Raw genomic sequence first — 14,854 nt, 5'->3', positions numbered from 1 at the left:
ATGACTTGATTACCTTACTGCATGAAACCTTATAAGGGGAGGCAGAAGGAGATTTGACACAGAGAAGAGGAGAAGGCAATAAGACCCTGGAGGCAGACTGGAGTGACGGGGTCATCCAACAAGGAATGCCAGGAGCCACCAGGAGCTGAAGGAGGAAAGGAATGGGTTCTCCTGTCGAGCCTCGGGAGGGAGTGCAGCCCTGCTCACTCCTTGATTTTTGGCTCAGTGAAACTGATTTCAGACTGTTGTCCCCCAGAACTATGAGAGAATGCATTTCTGTCACTTTAAGCCATGTGGTTTGAGGGATTTTTTTTCTAGCCATAGAAAACTAGTACAGGTAAAGAAAGTAGGTCTCAGACAGGTAAACTAATTTGCCCAAGGTGGCACAGCAAATTAGTGGAAGAGCCAGGCCTTGCTCCTAAGCAGCTTGTACCTCTGTTGTGTGGCTGTGCTGTGTCCCATAACCTGATGTGATCTCTCACAAGTCCTTGTATCCTGAAGTCTTTCTCCAATCCAGGAGCTAGCTCCTTCCTCCTTAGTTGTTTCTGGCATATAGCACCACAGCCCATCCGAAGAACAAAAAAGGCAATGATTGACTTTTATGCATTGACACATGCTTTCACAATTCTCAGCAGGGACAACAGTCTGAAAGGAAAGGTTTTCAATCCTCCAGAAATGTCTTTCAGCATTTCTAGAGTGTGTCAGCCCTGAAGGACTGCACTCATAATATTTTTATCATAAACAATGGATTGAAAAAAAAGAGATAAGGAATTAGGCACTCCATCTAGACTCCTAATAAAATAGAGATTACACCTGTTGCTGTTGTGGAATAGGAAGGAGGAGAGGTGCCAGGGTCCCATGGTCTGCAGAAGCAGGGTCATGTTCGCTAACTTCCCAGCCTCCACTGCAAGTGAGCACCGTGTTCCAGGTAGCATGTTGAGGTGAGGCCCACGGGGCCTTTGCTGAGAGCCCAAGTGATGCATGCATGTACATTCCAGCTTCCCCTGAGAGGATGGTCTTACTTCAGTGCTCTATGACACTCATATGTGTCTGAAACTGAGGTTGGAACTTTGAAAATTAAGGGGAAGCAGCTAAGAACTGGAAAGCCCCTAAAGTAGTATGTGGTTAGGACAGACAGTGACCTGCGTGAGAGCTCCCTGAGTAGGGATAGGGGTGAAATGTGCCCCAGTTCACTCTCCTGTGTTTGGTAAGTGAATGTGAATCATGAGATTGGAATTGTATCCAGTCCACTTCAGTAGGCAAAGCAAAATGTAATAATACATGTTTAGATATTCTTCAGTTAAGGGAATTTAAGGTACAATTATAGAGAATGCCTCAAATTAATTAATAGTAAAACATTTTATACACACACACTTTTTTTTGTCAATTTTCTATACGTATCATTCAGTTACCTTCACAGCATTTTACATCATTTTTTTATTGTTGATTTGGTACATGTATCATTTGCAGTTGCTTTCTGAAGGGAAACTATTATACAAAAATAATTGCTTTAGCTAATGAATTCAGTTTAACACAAGGTAACTCCCCTGTAGGCAAACTTCAGAAATGCACACTGATTACATCCTTTTCTGGTCATGAGATTTAACCTCTTACATTTAGTCTTGATCACTACAGAAGAATGATCTATTATTTCCTGTTTTATGAGAAGGAAACAACATAATATCTAAATCATAGAATTTCTATTTTTTAAGCATTCTTACACAGAGACCTTTTCTATTGCAGGACTATAAGTTCCTTCTAATATGGCTTTGACTCAAATTTATATTATACAATAAAACAAAGGTGAATTTATAAACTAATGATATGTATCTGTTACACTCATAAAATCTCTCATATAGTTTTCAGTTAATTTGTTGGCACTATAACATATTCATAAACTTTAGTATTCTTTGCAATGACCATATTAAAATTTGAATGAGTGCACAAATAGCATCAAATTACTTTTAAAGATCAAACATCTTATTTAAGTTTATTGTAAAATTTTATCCTAAGTTTGGTTCTGATTTCTACCTCTGTGATGTGTGATAACCCAATTTGATATACAAGACATGTTAGGGAAAATGCAACTCCACCAATAGTTTATAAAGAAAAGGAAAGAAATACAGAAGGTCACTTATTGCATTGTAGCTTTTAGTTGCCACATCAAAATCTGTAGTTTTGAAATACATGGGTTGCTGCTAAACCATAGATGAATAAAATAACCTTAAAAACTATTTGTAGTAGTTCAATACCATTTTTCTTTCATTTCTTGGAAATAGAATATTGGGTGATGGTTTAAGCAAACCATTGTTGAGAAAACTGACAAATATTGTTTTTGCCATTATCTTTAGAATTTAAAAGATATAAATGATGACAATTGAATGTACATAAGTGTATGTGGTAACCAAGGGAGAATTTTGCAAAGCTGTCAAGAAGAGAGCAAGGAGAAAGAAGGAGAGACCAAAAATTGAAACCAAGTAGAGGTGTGTGCTAGTTTGAAACTGTTGTGTTCCCCAGAAAAGCCATGCTCTCTAACCCTGATTCAATATTGCAGGGTGGGATCTTTTTGATTAAGTTGTTTCCGTGGAGATGTGTCTCCACCCATTCAAGGTGTTGTCACTTACTAGAATCTTTTAAGAAGGAACTATTGTGGAAGAAGTGACAGCCGTCTGGAGATGCAGAAAGAAAATGCCCCCAGGAAAGCTGTTTGAAGAAACGGTGAGAAAAAGCTAGCAGATGTTGCCATGTCCTTTCCCACCTGAGAGAGAAACTCCAGACATCATTGGCCCTTTCTTGAGTCAAGGTATTTTTCCCTGGATACCTAAGTTTTGGACATTTTCGTAGCCCTGGAACTGTAAACTTGCAACTTAATAAATACCCTTTTAAAAAGCTGTTGCATTTCTGGTATATTGCATCTTGGCAGCTTTAACAAACTAAAACAGAGAGTTTGGAAGGTGCAAGGACAACTGGGTGAAAACATACCAATGACAATAGCAGAGAGAATTTCAGAGGTGCTCATAACATCACAGTCTCTGAACCTGTTAAGAAGAACTATTAAATTTGTTGAGTACTGAAGTAGTGGGACCTTATAAGATGCAATTCCAGGAGAGTAGTGGGAGTGTAAACCTGGATTACATGGAATTGAGAGGGTGGAGAAGAGACGATTTGGTGTATAGACTGTTTTTTTTCCTGGAGTTGGGGAGTGGAGGTGGTAAGATATAGGATGGTAGCTTGAAGGGTGGCTAAGAACACCCAGGCTTTAGATATGTCTCCTCTCACTCATGAAATTTTGACTTTAAAGAAAATTATTCTAGAATGTTTGCTGTTACCCTAATACCTATTCAAGTAAATATTAAGTGTTTAAAAGGTCCTTTGTCTCTCTCATTAGTGTGAATTCCAAGTTTGTTCTCATTTTCTTAAAATACTTGAATTAAATAAAACGCATGCCCAAAATTCTTTGAAATTTTGTTAATTAACCATCTAACGTGGTTAATTCTATTCACAGTAAATGGAGCTACCACACTGGAATCAGCTCACATACAAAAGAAAGTCCAATATTAACTTTTTAATAGCACACCATCATAAATTTCCCATGAATCAAAGAACTAATCTACCTCTTATTCTCCTTTATTCTTATAATCATCTGTTCTTTTTGTGTCTAATTTAACTTTAGTAACTCCCCTCTATTTCTAGAAATGGAATCCCAGCTACTACTAATAAAGATCCATTTGCTTTGATTTCTCCTGTAGTTGCTGCTCAAAGGTCATTGAATCCATTTTTATAGAGCTATTTCCTTTCTTTGTCTTTTTATTTTCTCTTCCCACAACCTAGCTCAGACCAGAAGTGAAAGGTGACCTTGGAGAGAAGTCCATATGTACATCAGAAAAAATGATTTTGCTCAGTTTTAGAAATCTAGCTTTGGGTTTATATTTATATAATAGAATCCAAGTTGGTTGAAACTTCTGTTCAAATGCTGCTCGTTTCAGAATATGAATTAGAAAAATTAAGGCAATTTTCTTTCATTTCTAATTATTTTCACTGAGGCACTAAACAGTTTAGAGAATATTGTAAGACATATGTAATGACAAATGGTACTTGGGATAGTGACTATGAAATGTTTTGGCATCTGAAATAAGAAGACATTACTAGTTCAAATATATTAATAATTGTATTTACTTTTCCACTATAAAAGCAGCTCTTACAGGCACATTTAAGAGATAGTCAAGCTTCCACTGGGGACTGTCTGTCTTTTGCTGTTGCGTTCTCAAAGAATCCTTCCTGCAAGCCATGAGCAAATCATAATAATTTAGGCCTAAGTCATTTATGTTGAATATGAAGTTCTTTGTGCAGTCTGTTGAGTGAGGGATGTCCACTGATCATTTTGATTTCCCATTTTTTCCCAGCTGTACATCTAGGCTTTACTGGAGTTTTTCAATCCTCTGCATTGGTCAGAAACCAGAGCAGAGGTAAGAATAACTTAGCATATTATCTTCACTCTGAGGCTTAATTTCCTAGGGTGGACCTCTTTAGGAAGCCCTGAGGTCTTAGCCATCCATCTATCCATCCATTTAATGTGTGTTTATAGAGCTTGTATGAACCAGACATTGGGATTCAAGAATGAGCATAAAGAATCTCACCCCTGTCCTTGTGGAATATACATTCTGATAGAGAAGATAGATAATAAAAGAGAAACCAGCAAATGACAAGAATTATACATTGTAAAAAGTAATATGAAGAAAATAATGTGATTGAGAGTGGTTGCGGTGGGCATGAAGCTACTTTATTCAAAGTGGTCAAGGAAATCTTCTCTGATTGTTGGCATTTGGGCTAAAACTTGAGAGATGAGAAAGAACTAAATATTTGGAGATCTGAGGCCAGAGTGTTATAGGCAAAGGGATCTGCAAGTGCAAAGACATTGAGATGGCAAAGAGGTTTAAATATTTCAAGTTCTGGAAGAAGGTCCATATAGGTAGAGGTTAGCTGAAATGAGGGTGAGTTTGATATTAGAAAAATTAAAGACATAGTCACAAAAGGAGTCTGGGGTTTACTTAAAGTCAGTTTCAAAAATGAACATATCATATTAACTGCTTTGCATTATTTTTAAAGATTATTCTGAGACTCATGTACAGAATGAATTTGAATGGAACAAACATGGAAGCCAGTTAGATGGTTATTGCAGTCATTAAGGTGACTTTGAGAAAGGCGGTAGTAGTAGAGAAGGGCAGATTAGAGTTGAAACCTATTTTGGAGACAGAATAGCATGTGGAGATGAGAGGAAGAGGTAAATGAAGGAAGACTCCTAAGTTTCTGATTGAGCAACTTTTAGGGGTGGGGATGGTGGAGCTGTATTCTTAGATGAGTAGGACTAAAGAAGAAATACTATTTAGACTAGGAAAATTTAGAATAAAGAAAAATAAGAGGTAGATGTCACGTTTGAGATGCCTAAAGATACCAGATGGATTATCAAGTTGGATATATGTCTGGAGTTCAGAGGAAAAATATGATAATTTGGGGAGTCTTTATTATATTGATGGGAATTATGAGATCACTTAGAGAGGCATTTTTTTTTTTTTGAAAAACAGGTAATGGTCCCAGATAAAGCCTTGAATAAATCCAACACTTAAAGACTGGATAGATGAGAAAGAGCTAGCAAAGCGGACTGAGAAGGGGCAGCCAGTGATGTAAAAGGGAATCAAAGGGAGTAGAAATGAGTGTTATGAAAGGAAGTTTCTAGAAAAAGTGGTAAAATGGGCTGGAAGTTGAAGACATATTTTTGAGCTAAAAATCATCAAGTTTTTAAAAAACTAATGGGGTCATATTAAAAAAATATAGGACTCAGCATGAAGGGTTTAATTTGAGCATCAAAAAGTATAATGTGGGTGGGCCACAGTGGTTCAGCAGGCAGAGTTCTTGCCTGCCATGCTGGAGACCCAGATTCTATTCCTGGTGCCTGCCCATGTGAAAAATATATATAATGCTTGAGGTAGATAAAAGCATACTGAATCAATAAAAATCTGATTCCATAATAATACTCAAAAAAGAAAGGCAGAAAAACTCAATTGTTAATATTTAACATGATGTATTAGTTTCCTAGCTGCTAAGACAAATACCATACAATAGGTAGGTTTAAACAATGGGAATTTATTGTCTGACAGTTTTGAAGCTAAGAGAAGTCCAAAACTGATGCTTTCTCTCTGAATATTGTGGCATTGTGGGTCCGGTTGCAAGCAATCCTTGGTCCTTGGTTCTTGGCTTTTGTATCACATGTCGATGCACATGGAGGCATCTCTTTTTTCCCCTTTTGAGTTTTAGTTTCTGGATTCCAGTTGACCTCTTCTTCCATATTCCAGCTGACCTCCAGCTTCTGGCAGCTCCCGGAGCTGTCTCCATCTGTGTTCAATTTCCCCTGCTTATAAAAACTTCAGACACATTGGATTAAAGCCCCCCCTCATTCGGTTTGGGCACACCCTAACTATTAACATAGTCAAAGGTCTAACTTACAAATGGGCTCACACCCACAGGAGCAGGGTTTGAAACTGAATATACCTTTTGTGGGGGACATGATTCAATGCCTAACACAAAGGTATTAGAACAACACCCTACTTGAAAAATGAATGAAGGGAAAGAGCTAGGCATTTATCATGCGTTTCACGTGCAATTATACTTCTAGATAAACAAACTGATGAGAAAACTCCATTTTACTAAACAATGCCAGGCAACAAATACAGTAGGAAGGGAAGAAATTTTTTTTAAAAACATACTTTTGCATTCAATTCCTAATGAAATTAGTTCTTGTAAGATTTAGCAAGTTGGTTCTTATAAGATTTAATTTGGCTTTAAAACAATTCAGCAAATAGTTAATTGAGACAGTGCCAAAGTACACCACACATATTTCTTTTTATTGACAAGGAAAACTTACAAATTAATAATGAAAAATACTGCACTTCAGAGCTTGTGAAAGGCAGTATAATGATATTTAGAAAAAAATTTACAGCATTAAATGTTAAGAGTAAAAAAGAAAAAAAAAGCTGAAAATTAAGATTTTCAGCATCCAGCTTCAAAAGAATGACAGGTTAATGCTAAAAATGATAGAAGAAAAGATGAGTAAATATACATTTTAATTAATATATATTTATTATTTATGTTTTATCTTCTGGGATCTGCAAAAATCCATGAACAAAACAAAGAAAAATCCCTGCATGAATGAAGCTAACATTCTAGTGGGGGGGACAGAACATAAATATAACAAAAAGTAAAATAGATTGCATTAGAAAATGAGTGCTATTTTTAAAATGCAGAGTGAGGAGAACAGGCGAATAAAAAATAAGTCAGATATGATGGAAAGGATCAATCAAGCACAAAGGTGGTTCTTTAGAGAGACTAATAAAACTGACAAAACTGGCAAAAGTGATGCAGTTTGATATAGCTAATTGCTGTCCAGATGTGGCATTGCGGTCCATCTTATATACAGAACAATGGTTACTCTTAAACAGAACAATGTGATGACAACATCTAGAAGTTTAAAATAGGAACACTTTGTGATGCTGCAATTTCATCCCTTTGCATTTACCCTAGCTTTGACACATACTACTCGACACCTATACACAAATGTTCACAGCAGTATTGTTTGTAATGGCACAAGTGTGGAAGCAATCTAAATGTCCATCACAAATGGAGAAACTGATATTCATGCAATCATATGCTATGTGAAGTAGAAATTAATTAAGTAGGATTACACTTATCAAAAAGATGGCTCTCCCAAACATAATGTTGACAAAAAGCATCATGTTGCAGAAAGTATGCACATTATATGACATCAGTTATATAAAGTTGCACAATAATATTATATATTTCTTAAGAATACATACATATGTAGTAAAATGGTAAAAGAAATACACAAATACCTTAAATACTGAACCAGAAAAGTAGTTACCTCTGAAGATAGGATGCAAAAAAGATTGGTGAACAGTAAACAATTAGATTTAACTATTGGAAAAGTTTTGTGTTTATCTCAATGGTGACAGCATGAGTATCCGTTGAGTAAAAATAATTAAGTACTACCTATTGCTTGAAAGACACAAATTAAGATAAAGAATCCTTGCTTTTCTCTCCATTCCAGTTGTCATTACCCTAGACCAGCCAATTACCATTTCTCCTCAAGAAAATTGTGATGACCTCTGAACTTAACTCCTGGCATCTTTTCTTGCTCTTCTCAATATCTGATCCTTGTTATAACCAGAATAATATTTCTTAAACCAAAACGTGCCAATGCCGCTAAGTTGTTGAAACAGTTCAACAGTTTCCCATTATCTATAGATCATACTAGGCTCACTTCCTGCTTTTCCTTCCTTCACACTCCTTACACAAGTCAAACTGAATGTCTCTCTGTCCCCCAAATGAGCTGTTCTCTCTAACATCTTCCCTCTTCCTAGAAAGCCAACTTTCACCTTCAGACTCCATCTCTTTCCTCTGTCCGATCAGTCCATCCCTATCCTGACTACCTGGCTAGCCCCTATTTATTTTTTTGTTTCAGCAGATATATCACTTCCTATGGCAGGTCATTCTGATCCCCCAAGCCTGGGCAATATGACCTTTCTACATGCTTCCAAGTAACGCTGTCCTTCCATATAATTTTATTTCTTCATTTGGATGGGGATAATACGTTACTTTTTATTATAATCAATGTTCTGATTCACCTGCCAGACTGTAAACCAGTAAGAGTAAGGGCTACAATCTGCACAACTATACAAGCACCAGCCTTACAATAACAGCTCAACAACATTTTATCAAATGAATGAAGGCATCTAACTACGGCATTTTGAGACACACATCTACAGAACATTTGAGAAAACACTAATTAATGATAGAAAGCCACCAAAGTGACTCTTGTTTTGCCAGCAAGAGTGAGAATTTATACAAAAACTTAGAAAAAGTTTTGTATTCCCACTGGAGCTAGGTTTAAGTATGTCTTATGGGTCTAGTGGTCCCACTCCTGGGTATATAGTCAAAGAGATGAATTACATTCCACCGAAAGAACTGTACAAGAATATTCTTGCAGCTTGTAATTGCCAAGACCTGAAAGTAGTCCAACTGTCCATCAATGGTAGAACAGGTAAATGAATATTCATGCAATGGTATACAATAAAGCAATGGGAAAGAATGATCTGTCAATACATACAGGGGCATGTTTGATTCCCACGGACATCATGGTAAGTAGAGGGGATCAGACCCAATTAGAGTATATTCCAGAAGATTCCATTCCTATGGGGATCTAAGATAGGCAGGATTGAAATATGGTGCTGAAAGTTAGAATTCTGAAGGGCAGGGTATTGATGCAGAGGGTGGGGGTGGTGTTATCACTAGAGCTGGAAGTATTGTGGAGTTGGAAATCTCTATATGTTGAAGGGTGGTGGTGCAGATCTTCTCAAATTTATGCTTTCCTTTCTCATTCATTTAGGAGTTCACATAGATCTTAACAACGTGTCTTAAGAAAGATAAGTGTAGGGAGGATCACCAATACTTCTCATGTTGAAAGACTTATGATAATAATTGAAAGACTTGTACAAAAGTAGGAGGAAAAGAATCATGGCCAAAGCCTTATTTTTCTTCTCTAAAGTATATACACATGTCATTTGACACTACTCAGAGAAACAAACAACAAAAATTCCTTATTTCCTAATATTGAATCAAAAGAACTTATTAGTCCTGATTAGAGGATAATACCATGAATGAAGCTCACTTTAACTGCAAGACCACCTTGAAATGAGAAGTTAGTAAAGATCTGCAATTTTCAGGATAACTTTTGGTTTTCATTTAAATGTCAAATTCCCCTTCTTTTATCTGCATCTATTTTTTAGTTGTCCATTCACTGGCCACTTCCTCCTTTGTATTGGTTTGTCTACTTTTGAAGTGTATCAGGTTTATAGGACAGAATCAGAGATGTTCCTGTGAAAATGACCTCCCAAGGACTTCAAAGGACTCTAGAATTAAAAAAAAATTCATGCCAGTGGTATCGCAAATATTAATTATTTGTGAAAGTATGATGTATATTCACAGATATTCTTTTATGATATGTTATTGCTGAATATAACAACACTAAGATTTGCCTACAGATGATGTGGTTCTTTTTCAGTAAGTGTAAATTCCAATTGTAATCTATGAATTTTAAACACCTGTAGTTTTCTTAGTTAATTACCAAGCCCATTCAACACATCTGGCTTCTCTGTCTTTGTACTTATCAATAATTATTTGATTACAATGTTATGCTTTTTATGCTAATTAGGATTTGAGACCATAAAATTATGCTATCTTTGTGTGTCATGCTAGCACTATATTTCTGGTTTAGTGAATTCATAATTCACGCATGCATATGCATGTCTGCACACATTTTACCTAACGTGCATGACAAAAATTTTTCTATTCATATTCAGTTTTTGTTGCTACATTTTACCACCTGGAAAGAATACCATTGCTTATTTTTATGTTAGGTAGAAAAATTCCTTGTTTGAGAAAAAAACAACAAATGTTTATTTTCATGTGGTAGGATTCTTTAAAAAAAAAAAAGAAAAAGCCATACAATCCTTTTAATTGTTTTCATTTTGAAAGGTAGGTGGATAAATAGAACAACATTCGTATTTTGACCTACGGATGTGGCTGTTGATGTGGTTTAAAACCCTCTGTGAAAGAGTCTGGTTTTCTTAATTGCTTCCTTTGCTGAAATAATTGGAAGGCTGGAAAGAGGGCTGATTAATTGTAAAATCGGATGTGGTTAAAACCTCTGTGGCAGGTTCTTACCGAGCAACATCAATCTCAAGTTGCAGATTGATGGTCTTGGATGGCTTGCAGGAGGCAGCCTCTTGGTATGTGAAAATTTCCGAGAGTGAGACTTTGAACTGCAATGCTCTGGATGGATTTCCACTGTAGCTGTGGGGTGGGTATTAGCCCATTCCTGTGGCCTGACACTTTATTCAGGTCTTTAGAGTTCCATACAAATCCTGGCATGTATATGTGGGGATGTGCAGTTTACTTTGTTGTTTGGGAAGAGCTGAATTGAGAACACCCCCTCACTTGCAGCTATATTCATTTTGAGAACACTGTTTCTCTTCGTGTCTCCATGGATTGCTGGGTATGATGAAGAAATCATACCTAGTTTGGGGATACTTTATGCCAGCATTATCTCTCTGCCCTTCATCTACACAAGATGAAGTTATCACTAGCCAGGTATCTTGCAAATGTATTAAGTCCAATGGGGTGGGGGTGGTGCAGGGATAGTTCAGTGGTAGAATTCTCATCTGTCATGTGGGAGACCTGTGCTCGATTCCCGGTCCATGCACTTCCCAAAAACAAACAAGCAAGCAAAACAAACAAACAAAATTTAACAAATGGTGCTGTACTAACGGGATGCTCACATGGAAAAATAATAAAATGTGACCTCACCATACAGTATAACAACAACAAAAAAAGTTCAATGGCCCTCAAGGAGCTACCTAAGTAATAAACAGGGTCTCCTTTTTATTCTTTTTTTTTTTTTTCATGGGCAGCACCGGCAATCAAACCCAGGTCTCTGGCATGGCAGGAGAGAACTCAGCCACCGTGCACCATTGTGCGTCCACACTGTTTCCTTTTATTACCATGTAATTATTTTGGGGAAATGAATGATTTCTTAAGCCCATGTCTGAGTTGTGGCATTATCTTTCCTAGTGTTCTTAAGGACTCAGGGTGCTTCCAAACCATTAGCTAATTTATATTAGAAAGTGAATGATTTCATATTTGCTATCAAGGGTCAATCCTGATCATTTAATAGATCTAAAAAAATGAAGGGCACTTTAACCTTTCCTTAATTAAACTTGAGTTTTAATTTTTCAGAATGATATTTATATTCTTCTCAATTTTCAGATCATGGAGAACCTATTTCTTTCTTGAGGAATTGGTCAAGTTCTGGTTGTTCTCTTAACAGGTAGCAGCTACTCTTAAAACTTGCATCTTTTCCAAAAGCATTCTAAGTGTTCCACAAGCAACTATTGGAATACACATGCCATTATGCAAAGTGGAAAAACTTCTCCCTTTCACAGATCTGGCTCCAGTTACCAAACAACCATGGGATAGGATTATTTCCATGGGGACACTCACCAAGTGAGGTCTTCAAGGGGTGTGGAGTAAGTTATTAAGGTACACATTTCATGATGTCTGAAATAACATTATGAGACTCCAAGTAACTATATGCTCTATCCATTTCTCCCTTGTTCACACATGAGAAATCTTCAAAGAGTATAATTTCATACAGAGATTATTATACATACAGATTATGAATGAAAACATCTCACTAGGTTACAAGACATTCTCTGAGAATGAACACAAAATCTTTTTCTGGCTCCTTTCTTTAAATAGAAAGCCAGCTTGTAGTCATTGTTCTCAATTCATCACTGTGCAATAGTGCAAAACATTTTTACATTTTCTTAATTAATAGTCTATAATCCACAAATATATACTCTATACCAATTAAAATATATGGTGAATGCAGAACAAAGGTATTTAGAGCTAACTTAATCTGGAGCCATTTATATAGAATGTAGCTCACATAGGCTAATATTGTTTTCCTGCAAGAGTGATATTTTAAGGGTCTTTATCTAATTGGGTAACTGGGGTAACTGAGGACAAGTATTGTGCACCAGGAGTTCCGAGGATGCTAACAGGCAGGAGGCAGATGTCATATCTGGGGAAATGGCAGATGGTCCAGGCAGTAACCAAGATGGTCCCTGTACAGCCCTGAGCCTGGGAAAGCCCATCCATCATGGTTCCAACTCTTTTTTGCTGAGTCTTGGAATAAGATAAGTTTTTGAGGGAAACTGGCATTTAAAAGTTAGTTTGGAAACTTTCCAGAAAAGATCAAATAGGAATTGACTTTTCCTTTTTACTGTTAAAACTATCATTTGTTTAAAGGTCTTCTTTCTCAGTGAGGGGAAACATTTCTAAGGGTTGTATTTGGCTGAGAAGGAGGACTTGCAGTATTTGCAGGCAATGGTTGCACCCCAGACCAGTTGAGTGAAGCATAAAGGGCACTGTTTGCCTGACCTTCTAATCTCAGCCTTGCCATCACAAAAAATTCAATTTGGGTAGCAAGCTATTGGCTGAACTTTCTTGCCATTAATCAAAGGAAAAATAAAATAGTAGAGAAGGCACTTGCTCTTTCTTTATATCTTTGAGGAGTTTAATTTTCATTTACCTGTTTAGCATTCTCTAATTGCAGGCCAAATGCCAAGTAGCAGAATTATAATACTTTAGGCAAGGTTACATAAATTTTCAATTTAAATGTAACCGAGTAACTTTATGGTTTGGAGAATCATTGGCTTTGAGGAACAGTGTGTGGTAAAAAGGTCTAAAAGAAAGAGGATAAAGGAACTAAATGGTGCAATTGTGAAAGAAGTATTAACTGTTTGGGCCCAGGAAAAAAGGGATTTTATAAGGACACTCAGTAGAACTGGAATCCAGGGGTCAGATCCATGCATGTTGTATAACTAACAATACATAGAATTTGTATTACAAAATAATAATTCAACTGGGAATTTTTGTAGCTACTTTAATGATTCAAATTATTCTTTGGTTGCTTATTTCACTCATAACAATGAATATTGTCTCAAATTATCTCAAGTTGTCTCAAATTATCTCAAATTCAGTTGCCACCACCTAGCTCCCTCCCTCTATCCCACATTATTGACAGCCCTGTCTGATATGAAAAAGTTAGAATGGGCATAGTCCAAATACCCCTAAAGAGTGGGAGAAAGATCAAAGATGATGGTAGAGTTATACAGAGAAATTAGGGTTTAACAAATGACTATGATTGCTGAATCAGTATATTGATATTTCTTTTAGTCTCCAGTACTTAGAGCAGCTAGAAGTAAAACCTAAAATTGTGGAATTGTAACCCATACCAAACTCTGAAATCTGTTCTACAACTAATTGTAGCAATGTATTTTGAGATTTATTGCTTTTTGTTATATATGTTATTTTTCACAAAAAGGCAAAAAAAGAGGAGTATAACAGAGAAGATAGGATTTTAAAAATAACTATGGAATCATTATTGACATTTCTTTTGGTTTCCAGTATCTTGGAGCACCTAGAAGAAAAAACAAAAAACTGTGGAACTATAACCCATGTCAAACTTTAAAATGTGTTCTATAACTACTTGTTAAAATGTACTTGGAAATTTATTGCTTTTTTGTATATGTGTTATATTTCACAATAAAAAGAAATGTTAAAGGGTGCATGGGTGGTTCAGTGGTAGAATGCTCGCCTTCCATGCAGACCGGGGTTTGATTCCTGGACCATGCACCCCCAAAAAAGAAATATTAAAAAAATTCAGATAGTTTATTAGAGAATGTACTACACATCATATATATTAATTTACTAACATATATAAAGAGTTCCTATAATTTAATGCAAATTCATAATGTGTTAGGGCCATCATTTCATCATAAAATACAAGAATTGTATTAAAAACATTCTTGGCCTATTATATACTGATTTACAATATTGAAAAACCATGCTACCTTGAGGATATATAAATGACAGCTTCTTAGTTGATAAAGACTCAATTTGGTCATAATTATACATAAAATGATGATGGCCTTGGTTCAGTGTCTGTGACCTGAACTGTGATAATTTTTGTTAGATTATCTGGTAGAAATGTATATAGAAGACTAGATGAAAACTAACCAATCTGCAAGGTTAGCATGGGGATGGCTATTACTTATCTGTCAGGCAAAGTGTAAGATAAAGTGCTTATTTGCTGACATTTTCTGAGATTTAACTGAGAACAATGTCAAATGCTCAGAGTAGAGAGTCAAATAAGGTCTCA

The 14,854-nt window shown here is 36.2% G+C and overlaps 1 protein-coding gene across 1 annotated transcript in view; it reads right to left on the bottom strand.

Annotated features, from left to right (window-relative positions):
- The window catches only part of NKAIN3 (sodium/potassium transporting ATPase interacting 3), a 344,946-nt gene that overhangs the window by 176,439 nt on the left and 153,653 nt on the right, over window positions 1-14,854 (bottom strand). The window lies entirely within an intron of this gene.

This window comes from Tamandua tetradactyla, chromosome 6 (assembly GCF_023851605.1).
Source record: "Tamandua tetradactyla isolate mTamTet1 chromosome 6, mTamTet1.pri, whole genome shotgun sequence".
Taxonomy (NCBI): Eukaryota; Metazoa; Chordata; class Mammalia; order Pilosa; family Myrmecophagidae; genus Tamandua; species Tamandua tetradactyla.
The sequence above is the reverse complement of the archived record's forward strand: the minus strand, read 5'-3'. Positions and strand labels throughout refer to the sequence as shown.